The following is a 15,617-nucleotide window of genomic DNA, read 5'->3' as shown; positions in this document are numbered from 1 at the left end:
TATTCACAATAGAGCAAAAAGTTCTTAAACTGAGAAAGAATCGTGAAACCCGTCACCAATGGAGGAATTTGAGATTAGCAATGAAACATTTGCTGGAATTGGATGTGACCAACGCTGCTGACTCAGGTGGAAGAGAGGGAACTAGGGATGAAGGGTTTGAACGATAGGGAAAGACCGTAGGAGGAGGGAAAGTAGAACTCCCACCATGCATTTTAATATATTTTCAAGACGACAAATGGAACTCGTCTCGTGTCAACAGAATTGATGACAAGATGTACTGACTTCAAACATTAAGATCAGAAAGTTAACTACACTTCAAGTATTAACTTAAAAGTTTATACTTGAAGTGTAAGGTCTTACTCTTCAAGTATTCAACAGAGAGAGTGCCTTTCACTGTATGAATTTAGAATATATCCAAGATCTTGGCCTATCAGATTAGAAGATAATCAATCACAGATTAGCGATTGGCATTTATCACTACCCGAACCACCACCACTACCACCATCACCACCACAACTACCACTACCACCACCACCACCACCACCACCACCACCACTACCACCATCACCACCACAACTACCACCACCACCACCACCACCACCACCACCACTACCACCACCACCACCACTACCACCACCACCACCACCACCACCACCACTACCACCACCACCACTACCACCATCACCACCACAACTACCACTACCACCACAGCTCTGCACAAAGTAACTAACCACCACTCCCCCCCCCCCCCCGGCCTTTTTTTCGAGATGTGTGTGAACCTACCTAGTTGTACTTACCTAGGCGTGCTTGCGTAGATGGACTCACCTAGATGGACTCACATATATATGTACTCACATAGATGTACTCACCTACAAGACTAACCTAGATCGAATCAAATATATATATAAACTCACCTAGAGGTGTTCGCATAGATGTACTTACCTACAGGGAGGCGGTCGGCCGAGCGGACAGCACGCTGGACTTGTGATCCTGTGGTCCCGGGTTCGATCCTGGGCGCCGGCGAGAAACAATGGGCAGAGTTTCTTTCACCCTATGCCCCCTGTTACCTAGCAGTAAAATAGGTACCTGGGAGTTAGTCAACTGTCATGGGCTACTTCCTGGGGGTGGAGGCCTGGTCGAGGACCGGGCCGCGGGGACACTAAAAGCCCCGAAATCATCTCAAGATAACCTCAAGATAACCTAAAAGTAGTTACCTAAATGTGCTTACTTAGAAGTACTTACCGTTATCAAGGGTAGTTACGGTGACAGAAAGGTACTCACCTGGCATCTTACTGTTGACGGCTGTCTATGTACGGTGAAGACAGGACCCCGACGGTGAAATTGCTTCACCAACGCACGCACGTGCTGGCCTGCACTCAATCACTGCACTCAAGACTTAAGAGTTTAAGTCACCTAATCTCCGTCGACTTAATCACCTCAAGTAATTTCAGGTCGTTTACGATATCTCATTTATTGCAAATTTTTGTTGTCATTTCATCTTTAAGAGGAAAAGCTGTAATGACAGCAACAGGCGGCCTGGTAAGGTCACTCATCATCTTGCATTATACATCATCCTGCATCACTCATCATCCTTCATTATACATCATCCTGCATCACTCATCATCCTTCATTATACATCATCCTACATCACTCATCATCCTGAGTCTAAGGGAGATTAACGTGTCATTTTCTGTATCAGTGGAACCATTGTATGGAACAGAGGTGTCAATGCCCACCCAACCTGTGGAACAGAGGTGTCAACTCTCACCCAACCAGTGGAACAGAGGTGCCAACTTCCACCCAACCAGTGGAACAGAGGTGTCAACTTCCACCCAGCCAGTGGAACAGAGGTGTCAACTCCCACCCAACCAGTGGAACAAAGGTGTCAACTCTCACCCAACCAGTGGAACAGAGGTGTCAACTTCCACCCAGCCAGTGGAACAGAGGTGTCAACTCCCACCCAACCAGTGGAACAAAGGTGTCAACTCTCACCCAACCAGTGGAACAGAGGTGCCAACTCCCACCCATCGTAAGGAAAGGCCCGGTCTTCAGTGTAAAGTGAGACCCCAATCCCATCTTGAGGTTATCTTGAGATGATTTCGGGGCTTTAGTGTCCCCGCGGCCCGGTCCTCGACCAGGCCTCCACCCCCAGGAAGCAGCCCGTGACAGCTGACTAACACCCAGGTACCTATTTTACTGCTAGGTAACAGAGGCATAGGGTGAAAGAAACTCTGCCCATTGTTTCTCGCCGGCGCCTGGGATCGAACCTAGAACCACAGGATCACAAGTCCCGCGTGCTGTCCGCTCGGCCGACCGGCTCTCATTCACACACCAATTGGATAGTTATCTAGGTATGTGTGATGGTTTGAAAGCAGATTACGGACCCAATAATAGTCTGTTTGTGAACTATGGCGAGGAAGGAACTATCAGGGAGGGAATTGTCAGGGGGAAAGCGCCAAGCCATTACAGCTATATAGCACTGGGAAGGGGTCAGGATAAGGATTTGAGATGGGACAGAGGGAGAGGAATGGTACCCAACCACTTGGGCGGTCGGGGATTGAACGCCGACCTGTATGAAGCGAGACCGTCGCTCTACCGTCCACCCTAAGTGGTTGGGGACACTATGGCAAGTGAACCTTTGTCCTAAACAGAATATTCTTTCTGTGATAAAGTTATACCGTTATTGTATTATAAATCGTTAATTTAAAATATAAAAAGTTTACGCTTAACCTCCTAGAATCGCGTGGAACAGATGGACAGATAAACGGACAGAGAGATGAGAAAATAGACGGTCGACTAGCCAAACTGACGGACGTAGAGCAATCAACAAACACACACACAAGGACATATCATCTAACCCAGAGAAGAAATTACGTTATGAAGTAATTAATGACCTTCATAGCAGTCGGCATTTCCTCTCATGTATATGTATAGGTCAGAGTGCTTTTATTAACATTGTCCAGTGCTTCCGAAATGAGTGGCAATAGATCTCTCTCTCTGTCTGTCTGTCTGTCTGTCTCTCTCTCTCTCTCTCTCTCTCTCTCTCTCTCTCTCTCTCTCTCTCTCTCTCTCTCCTCTTCATTCCCGTAATCTACCCCCTCTCCCCCTATTTCTTTTTTCCTTTTCCATTTCCCTAACACATTAAACCCAGTCGGATAGCATTAAATTTTATCGAATTCACAAAGCAATTAGTACGGGAGCGTTCTGGTCGAGCGTGTCCGTGTTAGGGAGAGAGGGAGAGAGAGAGGGGGGAGAGAGAGGGGGGAGAGGGAGAGCGGGAGGAAGGAGGGAGAAGGAGGGAGAAGGAGGGAGAGAGGGAGGGAGGAAGTGAGGGAGAATGACCAAAAACTCCACACAATTGTTACTGACTTCAGTCGGCGCATGCGCGTTGAAATAGCCCAAACGCATATGGAATTAGTGCAGGAGGTCCTATATACAGTTCAGGCGGTCCCATACATTGTTCAGGTGGTCCCATACATTGTTCAGGCGGTCCCATACATTGTTCAGGCGGTCCCATACATTGTTCAGGCGGTCCCATACATTGTTCAGGTGGTCCCATACATTGTTCAGGTGGTCCCATACATTGTTCAGGTGGTCCCATACATTGTTCAGGTGGTCCCATACATTGTTCAGGTGGTCCTATACACACAGTACAGGTTCCATGCACGGTATAAGAGTTCCTATACACATTATAGGAGCTCCTATATATATATATATATATATATATATATATATATATATATATATATATATATATATATATATATATATATATATATATACACGCAATGCAGGTCCCATATACAGTACAGGTCCCATACACAATAAGGCAGATCTTGAGATGATTTCGGGGCTTAGCGTCCCCGCGGCCCGGTCCTCAACCAGGCCTCCATTTTGTTACACATCCCCAGAAAGCAGCCCGTAGCAGCTGTCTAACTCCCAGGTACCTTTTTACTGCTAGGTGAACAGGTGCATCAGAGTGAAAGAAACTCTGCCCATTTGTTTCCGCCTCCACCGGGGATCGAACCCGGAACCTTAGGACTACGAATCCCGAGCGCTGTTCACTCAGCCGTCAGACCACCTTGGAGTTAGGTATAAAGGTTTGAAACTAAGTTCGATCCAGAACTACGAGAGAGATGAGATATGAAGAAAGACTGAAAGAACTAGACCTAACATCGCTAGAAAAAAGAGAGAGAGACATGGAGGACTCATAATAAAGACATATAAAATACTATGGAAGATTGATAAAGTAGTATTACGGGCTCACCATAGACCGTGCTACATGGACATTTCGTTCTGAGTAGCTAAACCTAAAACAACAACACTGATAAAGTAGAAAAAGAGATGATCAAATTAAATCTTTATCAGATGATCAAATTTGATCTTTATTAAGCCTGCTACTAGCAGACTGCAGGAGAGACTCCCATTCATGATGTATATACATATACGATATAAAAATAAGTAGAGACTCATCGCATTAGACAGCCTGGCTGCTGGAAAGGCGGGGTCCAAGAGTTAAAGCTTGTTCCGACTAACACACAATCGACTTGAGAATGGTCCAGGACTGACCGAAACATCGTCGTCCCTTCACCTTCTAGTGTGTGGTCTGGTCAACATCTTAGAGACACATTCCGGTGTACGAGAACAAGGGGACACAGGTGGAGACTGAGTACCCAAATGAGCCACAGGGACGTTAGAAGCAACTTTTTCAGTGTCAGAGTAGTTAACAGATGGAATGCACTAGGAAGTGATGTGGTGGAGGCTGACTCCATACACAGTTTCAAGTGTAGATATGATAGAGCCCAATAGGCTCAGGAACCTGTACACCAGTTGACTGGCAGTTGAGAGGCGGGACCAAAGAGCCAAAGCTCAACCCCCGCAAGCAAAATTAGGTGAGTACACGCCCATCTCACACACACACACACACACACACACACACACACACACACACACACACACACACACACACACACACACACACACACACACACACACACCTTCATCTCCAACATACGGAAAGTCTCTCACACGCACAAACATACACACTCATACTGAACGTATACAATTCTTCTAGTGTATTTAACCCAGCAGTAATTTCACTGCGGTAAAGATGCAGTACACCACCAATTACTTTAATTATACTCTGGTATAAAACATGTTTTATTTGTCGTGTGAGATGTTGTCACATGGTAATGATCTTACATGTGAAATAAACTTACACAATATATATATATATATATATATATATATATATATATATATATATATATATATATATATATATATATATATATATATATATATATATCACACATACACACAAGGGACAGGGGGTCTCGCGGCTGAGTGGATAGCGATCGGGGATCGTAATCATAAGTGCCTGGGTTCGATTCCCGGTCGAGGCAGAAACAAATGGGCCACTTTCTTTCACCTGATATTTCTGTTTATCTAGCAGTAAATAGGTACCTTGGAGTTAGACAGCTGCCACGGGCTGCTTAATTCTTGAGAATATGTGTGTATTCACCTAGTTGTGTTTGCGGGGGTTGAGCTCTGCTCTTTCGGCCCGCCTCTCAACTGTTAATCAATGAACTGTAACTAACTACTAATATTTTTTTTCCACACACACACACACACCAGGAAGCAGCTCCGTGACAGCTGACTAACTCCCAGGTACCTATTTACTGCTAGGTAACAGGGGCCATCAGGCTGAAAGAAACTTTGCCTATTTGTTTCTGCTTGGTCCGGGCCACAGAATTACGAGTCCTGCGCTCTGTCCGCTCAGCTATCAGACCCCTTGTGTGTGTGTGTGACTACTCACCTACTCACAAATAGGTGAGTAGGTGAGTACACACGTACAGAGTGGCCCTCCCTACAATGACTGACCATAATACAAGGGGAAAACTGAAGAGCTGGGTAAAACTGTGCTGACTCTGGCACAATTACGAGTAATTGTGTAGGAACAACTGACTCTCTGGATGCCCCTACACACACACACACACACACACACACACACACACACACACACACACACACACACACACACACACACACACACACACACACATACACACACACACACACACACACACACACACACACACACACACACACACACACACACACCCACACACACACACACACACACACACACACACACACACACACACACACACACCATCTGTGACGGAAATTGGTTAGCTTTCCAACCTTCTCTTTTCCGTAATTGGGAGGAAGATGCTCGATGAGAAGGGCTGACATGGAAGGGGGCAAGGAAGGATGGGAGGAGATGGCAGTGATGGGAGGAGGGGGCTCTAGGAAGGGGGAGGGGGGGGTTAGTGGGGCTCTTGCAAGGGGGGAAGAAGATCTCAACATTAACGCCACTAAGGGTCATGATATTTGCTGATTTGATACTTTTGACACACAATTTCTCTCTCCAGTGAGTTTGTGATGATATTGGTCCACTCCCCCACTACTCTCCCCCCTCTCTTTCAACCCCCCTCCTCCCCTCTCAACTCTCCCCTCACTCCCCATCATCATCTTCCACTTCTTCATCTATATTTCATCACACAGTATTGCATCTCCCTCCCTTATTTTCTCTCCCTTCTGTATCCCTTCCTTTCCCCCCTACCCCCCAAAAAATCTACCCCCACTACACCCATACCTCACTACTACCCCCTCCCCTACAACCATCCCCCTCAACTACCCCCCCCCCCCTCATCACAACTACCATCTATATGGTAGTTGTGATGGTATATGCACGCCCTTTTCAGAGCCTGCATATACCATATATACTCTTTTGCTACCACTCTGCCTCTCTCCAACGCTTGACTAGTTCTTGTGTTTAGCCATTTCCTTCCTTTCCCTCATTTATCATCTTTTTATACCCATTCCTCTCCCCTCACTGCGTTCCCCTCAACCTTCACTCTCTCTACTCATATTTAGTTCACTATTTTATTGAAATTTAACATGTATATTCATCTATAACAACGTTGCTGTAGTTAAGAATGTGTGTTTGTTAGTCTATGTGTGCTTGTAGGGTCAAGCTTTAGCTCTTGGGCCCTGGTTTGAGATTTTAGCTCTTGGGCCCCGGTCGGCTAATGTGTGGCCACGTCTGTGGTAGAAAATAATGATAAAAAATGCAATTACTAAAATAATTTCTAGATTATCTACTTCAGAAGTTGTGAGTGGGGTTATATTCTACAACCTGATTGTTTAGTTCACTCCAACCACTTGGGGTGGACGGTAGAGCGACGGTTTCGCTTCCTGCAGGTCGGCGTTCAATCCCCGACCGTCCACCAAGTGGTTGGGCAGCATTCCTTCCCCCGTCCCATCCCAAATCCACTTTCCTGCTACTGTTAACCTGAACCGATACTTTCTCTACTGTTCCCATGTGTGCAGTTTTCATCTATAAGTATTTTATATGCCTCTATCATGTTCCTCTCTGATGACCAAAATGAAGAAAAGCTGTTTCGGTCCGTCCTGGACCGTTATCGATCATATGGCATTGTTTCGATCCTTCCAGGACGGATCGAAACGTCGTCGCCTCTTCATCATCTGATGTGTGGATTGGTAATGATATCTACAGCCACGTAAGTGCTGCAAAATGGGGGCTGCATTCTATAGAACTGGTCTCACGTAGGTGGTGTACTCTGTTCTGAAAGTACACTGTTCCCCCATGGGTATGATGATCTCCCACTGGTATATATACACCAGAGTCGCCATGGGTATAACAATATGGGTGTCATATACTCTGTTATACCCATGCCAATAGTGTAGTGATGATTGTGGTACAAAAGAGGAACTTGTTCTCCTCCTGATATACAAAACAACTGTTGTTATATATCACATATATTTTATATATGTGTCTCCTGTTGTTACTGATATATAAACAACAGGAGACAACGTTTCGGTCCGTCCTGGACCATTCTCAAGTCGATTGTGAATCGGCAAGAGTCTTCACAATCGACTTGAGAATGATCCAGGACGGACCGAAACGTCGTCGTCCCTTCACTTTCTAGTGTGTGGTCTGGTCAACAGGAGACACTGAGGAATATTGGAAATAGAAGAAGGAGAGAATAAAGAACAGAGGAGAATAGTGCAAGAAGTAGAGAAGAATGGAGAGAAGCGCTGGAGAAGAATTGACATTCAGAGACGCAAGTTCGATCCCATCTCATCAAGGTCTCCGTATTTCCTTGTAGAGTAATAGATGAAACATTGGAAAGTCGACACTTAAGTCAGAGTTCAAAGACGTTTTTTAATACCCAAATCGCTTCCCAAAACCATAATTGTGAACGCATTTTAAATATTTTAAAAATGTTTAATGTCTGTCCATGTTTTAATGTTTGTAAAGAAACATAAACTCATGCACATTGGCCAATTATGACGCTGCTAATGGCGCCATTATGGGCCAGCTAACAAGCAGTTACCGCAACACTAAATCAGTGTTATTGACGCTGCTGCCTATGGGCCTTAGTCGAGGAAACTGTATCATTAGCTGATGTTGTGAGGCTTTTAATGGAAGCGTTGTGTGGGAGAGTATCAGAATAGCACTATGTACACCTGCCAGCCCCCCCCCCCCCACACACACACACATACATACATACACATATACACACACACACACACACACACACACACACACACACACACACACACACACACACACACACACTTAGTAGTTTGTAGTTTCAAAGCGTTATATGACAAAGAGTGCTGGGAAGACGGGACACCACGAGCGTAGCTCTCATCCTGTAACTACACTTAGGTAATTACACATACACGGTTCAAGGCTGTGATAGGCCTTAATGCTATGTAAGAATATGCATGCTTAGGACAAGCTAATTAGGAAAAAAAATTAGGATAGTAGGTATGATCTCTTTCTCTCTCTCTCTCTCTCTCCTTAGCGTGACTGCCAGGCATCAAGGAATTGGGGTCAAGGGAACTATCTACATTGTTTACAAGGAGGCCATGACTGCTCGCTCCCAATTAACCCAACCCAACCCAACCCAACCCAACCCAACCCAACCCAACCCAACCCAACCCAACCCAACCTAACCTAACCTTCCTCTCCAAAACAAGACTATAGATTCAGACGGGAAAAAATGAATTGGGGTTTAATCAATAAACAATAACATACCAGGACTGTTATTGGGCCTAACTGCCTCTAATTACGATTGGTTAAAGGCTGAGGTGGTTGGCGTTTATCTCATTTGCAAGGGTCTGCGTTCTGTCGTGATCGCTCGCGGCTTGTCTGCGTTTTTCCATGAAGGAACTTCCATGGAAATCAGGTTACAATGTTCTCAAGGATTTCCTGTCCTTTTCCCAGGCTGGTTTGGTGGAGTTGTTAGGGTGAAGGTGTGTTTGTTTGATGATCTGGCGAGAGGTTATCTTGAGGTTATCTTGAGATGATTTTGGGGCTTTAGTGTCCCCGCGGCCCGGTCCTCGACCATGCCTCCACCCCCAGGAAGCAGCCCGTGACAGCTGACTAACACCCAGGTACCTATTTTACTGCTAGGTAACAGGGGTCCTCTAAGTTCATGGAGCTCCTGGATTGTCTGATCATATGGTGGACGGTGTTTTGCGGCTCTCCTTAGAGCCTTATTTCGCCCTGAGCCTCTATCCTCTCCTATCCTCTACGTCTCTACCTCCATCTATCCATCTCCTCCAGGCCTCCGACATCCCTCCCCCTCTTCCCCCCTTCTCATGACGAGCTTAATTTAAATGTCTTCAAAATCTTCGCCAATGAGGTTGGACTCCCCTGGCTAGTGGAAGAATTTGGTGGTGACAGTGAGGGATTAGTGAAGTCTCCAGTGATGAGTGTGTGTGTGAGCTCTCAGGAAGGTGTGAGGAGAGTTTGAAGAGAACATGAGGAGACTCTGAAGACAAGATGAGGAGAGTTTGAAGACAAGATGAGGAGAGTTTGAAGAGAACATGAGGAAAGTTTGAAGACAAGATGAGGAGAGTTTGAAGACAAGATGAGGAGAGTTTGAAGAGAACATGAGGAGAGTTTGAAGACAAGATGAGGAGAGTTTGAAGACAAGATGAGGAGAGTTTGAAAAGAACACGAGGAGAGTTTGAAGACAAGATGAGGAGAGTTTCAAGACAAGATGAGGAGAGTTTGAAAAGAACATGAGGAGAGTTTGAAGACAAGATGAGTAGAGTTTGAAGACAAGATGAGGATAGTTTGAAGACAAGATGAGGAGAGTTTGAAGACAAGATGAGGAGAGTTTGAAGACAAGATGAGGAGAGTTTGAAGACAAGATGAGGAGAGTTTGAAAAGAACATGAGGAGAGTTTGAAGACAAGATGAGGAGAGTTTCAAGACAAGATGAGGAGAGTTTGAAAAGAACATGAGGAGAGTTTGAAGACAAGATGAGGAGAGTTTCAAGACAAGATGAGGAGAGTTTGAAGACAAGATGAGGAGAGTTTGAAGACAAGATGAGGAGAGTTTGAAGACAAGATGAGGAGAGTTTGAAGACAAGATGAGGAGAGTTTGAAGACAAGATGAGGAGAGTTTGAAAAGAACATGAGGAGAGTTTGAAGACAAGATGAGGAGAGTTTGAAGAGAACATGAGGAGGAGAGTTTCAAGACAAGATGGGGAGAGTTTGAAGACAAGATGAGGAGAGTTGAAGACAAGATGAGGAGAGTTGAAGACAACATGAGGAGAGTTGAAGACAACATGAGGAGAGTTTGAAGACAAGATGAGGAGAGTTTGAAGAGAACATGAGGAGAGTTTGAAGACAAGATGAGGAGAGTTTGAAGACAAGATGAGGAGAGTTTGAAGACAAGATGAGGAGAGTTTGAAGACAAGATGAGGAGAGTTTGAAGAGAACATGAGGAGGAGAGTTTCAAGACAAGATGAGGAGAGTTGAAGACAAGATGAGGAGACTTGAAGACAACATGAGGAGAGTTGAAGACAAGATGAGGAGAGTTGAAGACAAGATGAGGAGAGTTTGAAGAGAACATGAGGAGGAGAGTTTCAAGACAAGATGAGGAGAGTTTGAAGACAAGATGAGGAGAGTTTGAAAAGAACATGAGGAGAGTTTGAAGACAAGATGAGGAGAGTTTGAAAAGAACATGAGGAGAGTTTGAAGAGAACATGAGGAAAGTTTGAAGACAAGATGAGGAGAGTTTGAAGAGAACATGAGGAGGAGAGTTTGAAGACAAGATGAGGAGAGTTTGAAGACAAGATGAGGAGAGTTTGAAAAGAACATGAGGAGAGTTTGAAGAGAACATGAGGAAAGTTTGAAGACAAGATGAGGAGAGTTTGAAAAGAACATGAGGAGAGTTTGAAGACAAGATGAGGAGAGTTTCAAGACAAGATGAGGAGAGTTTGAAGAGAACATGAGGAGGAGAGTTTCAAGACAAGATGAGGAGAGTTTGAAGACAAGATGAGGAGAGTTTGAAAAGAACATGAGGAGAGTTTGAAGAGAACATGAGGAGAGTTTGAAGATAACATGAGGAGAGTTTGAAGACAAAATGAGGAGAGTTGAAGACAAGATGAGGAGAGTTGAAGACAAGATGAGGAGAGTTGAAGACAAGATGAGGAGAGTTGAAGACAAGATGAGGAGAGTTTCAAGACAAAATGAGGAGAGTTTCAAGACAAAATGAGGAGAGTTTCAAGACAAAATGAGGAGAGTTTGAAGACAAGATGAGGAGAGTTTGAAGACAAGATGAGGAGAGTTTGAAAAGAACATGAGGAGAGTTTGAAGAGAACATGAGGAGAGTTTGAAGATAACATGAGGAGAGTTTGAAGACAAAATGAGGAGAGTTGAAGACAAGATGAGGAGAGTTGAAGACAAGATGAGGAGAGTTGAAGACAAGATGAGGAGAGTTTCAAGACAAAACGAGGAGAGTTTCAAGACAAAATGAGGAGAGTTTAAAGACAAGATGAGGAGAGTTTAAAGACAAGATGAGGAGAGTTTAAAGACAAGATGAGGAGAGTTTAAAGACAAGATGAGGAGAGTTTAAAGACAAGATGAGGAGAGTTTGAAGAGAACATGAGGAGAGTTTGAAAATACTGAGAAGAGTTTGATGAGAATGTGTGAGTAGTTTGAGAATTGTTTCAAGAGACTGAGGAAACTTTCGAAAAAGTGCGAAGATAGTTTTGAGGAGAGTTTAAAAAGTGGGAATAGATTCGTCCAGCGCCTCGTGAGCGCTTTGTCTGGGTTCGAGTCCTGGCCACGGAGGATTGACTGGGTGCCAACTCTTAATTGTGTAACTTAAAACAACCCCATCCATATTTTCTGGTATCCTCCTGTGAAGATCACGTATTATATAACACTTATCAGTTTCGTTTTCAATATTGCGATAATTTTGGGTTACATCACACACGCAGACATATGGGAACCACAATAACGTAAATCACTGTACCAGGACTGGGCTCGAACCAGCGTTCTGGGCATCCCCAGGTGCGTGCCCTGCCTATCCTCCTAAGACATATCCTGGAAAGTAGTGATACTTCCTTTGAATAAATTCTTCTTTTCTGCAAGAATATTTTGCCAGACAAACGTTTTTTAAATATAACTTTAACTGGTCGATTCCTTTAGTTCTGAAACTTTCCTAGCCTACAATAGTTTAATTTCCATTAATGTCTCTCTAGCCAGAATTTCGTGAAGAATTTAAATATTTTATTTGTTTTTGTTTCTATTTTTTTGTTATGAATTTTCCAAGAAAATTGAAAATTATCAAAAAGCAGGACCTTCTCCAGCTCCTGGTTATTGCAGTGCATGACTTACTGATGTCCCACAGCCTTTATCTCTCTTAATGTATTGATCTGTCACTTTACTGCATCAGTAAATGTCTTATCGGCACTTGTGTCCCATTTTTCAGTTTCATTCTCACCTATGCTACCCTTCTTGTTCCTTTGTTGTGCTTCTTTCCTCTTTCACTGCCATTATTCTTTCCTCAAGTTTGCTATGCGGAGTTCATCACTCTTTGCAAGTCCTCTATGGCCACATATTTCTTGTCTTACCTCGCAGGAGTTTCCTAAAGCTGCCTTCCTTGTGAAGCTGCCTTCCTTGTGAAGCTGCTTTCCTTGTGAAGCTGCCTTCCTTGTGAAGCTGCCTTCCTTTTGAAGCTGCCTCTGCTTGAATCTTTACTCTCCCATCTTGCTTTTGCCTCCTCGACTAGACATACGTTTTTGTCTTACATCTTAATAGTGAGTGATGCTACTTTCCTGGCTTTTCTTAGCACCTCATTTATGAGGAGATGAGTAGTTACTTTCCTGGCTTTTCTTAGCACCTCATTTATGAGGAGATGAGTAGTTATATGTAGTCCTTATTATGTAGTTCTTCAGAGACAACAATATTCTATGTGGCTTGGTTTATTATCTTGGACACTCCCTTTCTCCTTCGCTGGTAATTGAGGTAGGGACGGTGGTAGTGGAATAGGATGTTGTGGTAGTTGAAGTGGTAGTTAATGTCAGGTGTGGTCTTAGGTCATGTTTCTACACCTGGCCACTCTACACACCTGTGTCTTCTGTTTTCGTATATATTCAGATGGCATAGTCTACCCTTCTCTCTCTCTCTCTCTCTCTCTCTCTCTCTCTTTCTCTCTCTCTCTCTCTCTCTCTCTCTCTCTCTCTCTCTCTCTCTCTCTCTCTCTCTCTCTCTCTCTCTCTCTCTCCCTCCATCCCCCCCCCTCCCTCCCTCTCTCCCCCCCCTCCCTCCCTCTCTCTCTCTCTCTCTCTCTCTCTCTCTCTCTCTCTCTCTCTCTCTCTCTCTCTCTCTCTCTCTCTCTCTCTCTCTCTCTCTCTCTCTCCCCCCCCCGGGGTTCCTAGACACACTTAAGGTGAAACTCACCACAGGGTCACCCAAGGTGCCTCACCAAGCACCTTGGGTGCCTGGTGATATACATTTTGTGTTGAGGTGCAGTGACCTCAACACACGTAGAGGTGACACCTTACTCCTAAGAGCTGCACCTCGTAAGAGCTACACCTCGTAAGAGTTGCACTACGTAAGAGCTACACCACGTAAGAGCTACAACTCGTAAGAGCTGCACCTCGTAAGAGTTGCACCACGTAAGAGCTACACCACGTAAGAGCTACAACTCGTAAGAGCTGCACCTCGTAAGAGCTGCACCACGTAAGAGCTGCACCACGTAAGAGCTACACCACGTAAGAGCTACAACTCGTAAGAGCTGCACCTCGTAAGAGCTGCACCACAAAAGAGCTACACCACATAAGAGCTACACCACGTACGAGCTACACCACGTAAGAGCTACACCTCGTAAGAGATAAACCACGTAAGACCTACACCACGTAAGAGCTACACCACGTAAGAGCTACACCACGTAAGAGCTGCACCTCGTAAGAGCTACTCCTCGTAAGAGCTACACCCCGTAAGAGCTGCACCACGTAAGAGCTACACCACGTAAGAGCTGCACCTCGTAAGAGCTACTCCTCGTAAGAGCTACACCACGCAAGAGATACACCACGTAAGAGCTACATCTCGTAAGAACTACACCACGTAAGAGCTGCACCTCGTAAGAGCTGCACCTCGTAAGAGCTACACCACGCAAGAGATACACCACGTAAGAGCTACACCACGTAAGAGCTACATCTCGTAAGAACTACACCTCGTAAGAGCTACACCTCGTAAGTAAATTTGAAGAAACCTTAGATAGATGAATTTGTTTTCTTTGCGTCACAGAACATCACCTTGACTCATGCGTTGCGTCACAACACATCACCTTGACTCATGAACTGCATCACAGCACATCATCTTAACACAAGAGATGCGTCACAGCACATCACCTTGCCTCATGAGTTGCGTCACAACACATCACCTAACCTCACGAATTGCGTCACAACACCTTGACGCACGAATTGCGTCACAACACCTTGACGCACGAACTGCGTCACAAGACATCACCTTGCCTCACGAAATGCGTCAGAGCACACAAGGCACACCCCCGACCCACAACACTACCACTGCTCCACTCTGCCCATCCCCTCACACCTCTGCTCCCGTTGGCGTTTTTCTGTCTAAGACAAAGCTAAATCCGGATTACTGGATCATGACCCCGGATTTACGAACGCCGTCTCGTGTCTGCAGCACCGGATTTGTGGATTATGAATCCCCAGGATTACGAACTGCCGTGTGGTAAGCTCTGTATCAACCCCGATTGCCTGGGGCCAGATTCACGAAGCGGTTACGCAAGCATTTACAAACCTGGGGCCAGATTCACGAAGCAGTTACGCAAGCACTTACGAACCTGGGAACTGATTCACGAAGCAGTTACGCAAGCACTGACGAACCTGGGGCTAGATTCACGAAGCGGTCACGCAAGCACTGACGAACCTAGTGCCAGATTCACGAAGCCGTTGCGCAAGCACTTACGAATTTGGGGGCCAGATTCACGAATCAATTACGCAAGCACTTACGAACCCATTCATCTTTTCTCAATCTTTGGCGGCTTTGTTTCCAATTATTAAACAGTTAATGAGCTCCGAAGCACCAAGAGGCTGTTTATAACAATAACAACAGTTGATTGGCAAGTTTTCATGCTTGTAAACTGTTTAATAAATGTAACCAAAGCCGTCAAAGATTGAGGAAAGATGTACACGTTCGTGCTTGCGTAACTGCTTCGTAACGCAAGATGAGGAAGATGAGATA

General features: G+C 44.9%; 1 protein-coding gene across 4 annotated transcripts in view; it reads right to left on the bottom strand.

Moving 5' to 3' along the window:
- LOC123747159 (uncharacterized) overlaps nucleotides 1-15,617 on the bottom strand; it is a 471,756-nt gene that overhangs the window by 272,619 nt on the left and 183,520 nt on the right. The window contains exon 1 of one of the 4 annotated variants that reach the window (XR_011224891.1): nucleotides 1,282-1,576. The exons of the other annotated variants lie outside the window; for them this stretch is intronic. The gene's annotated coding sequence lies outside the window, so the exon portion shown is untranslated. Of the gene's footprint in view, nucleotides 1-1,281; nucleotides 1,577-15,617 lie in introns of those variants that run through there. 4 annotated transcript variants of the gene reach the window in all.

This window comes from Procambarus clarkii, chromosome 77, assembly GCF_040958095.1.
Source record: "Procambarus clarkii isolate CNS0578487 chromosome 77, FALCON_Pclarkii_2.0, whole genome shotgun sequence".
Lineage (NCBI taxonomy): Eukaryota > Metazoa > Arthropoda > Malacostraca > Decapoda > Cambaridae > Procambarus > Procambarus clarkii.
Note: the sequence above shows the minus strand (reverse complement) of the source record. Positions and strands in the feature narration are given on the sequence as shown.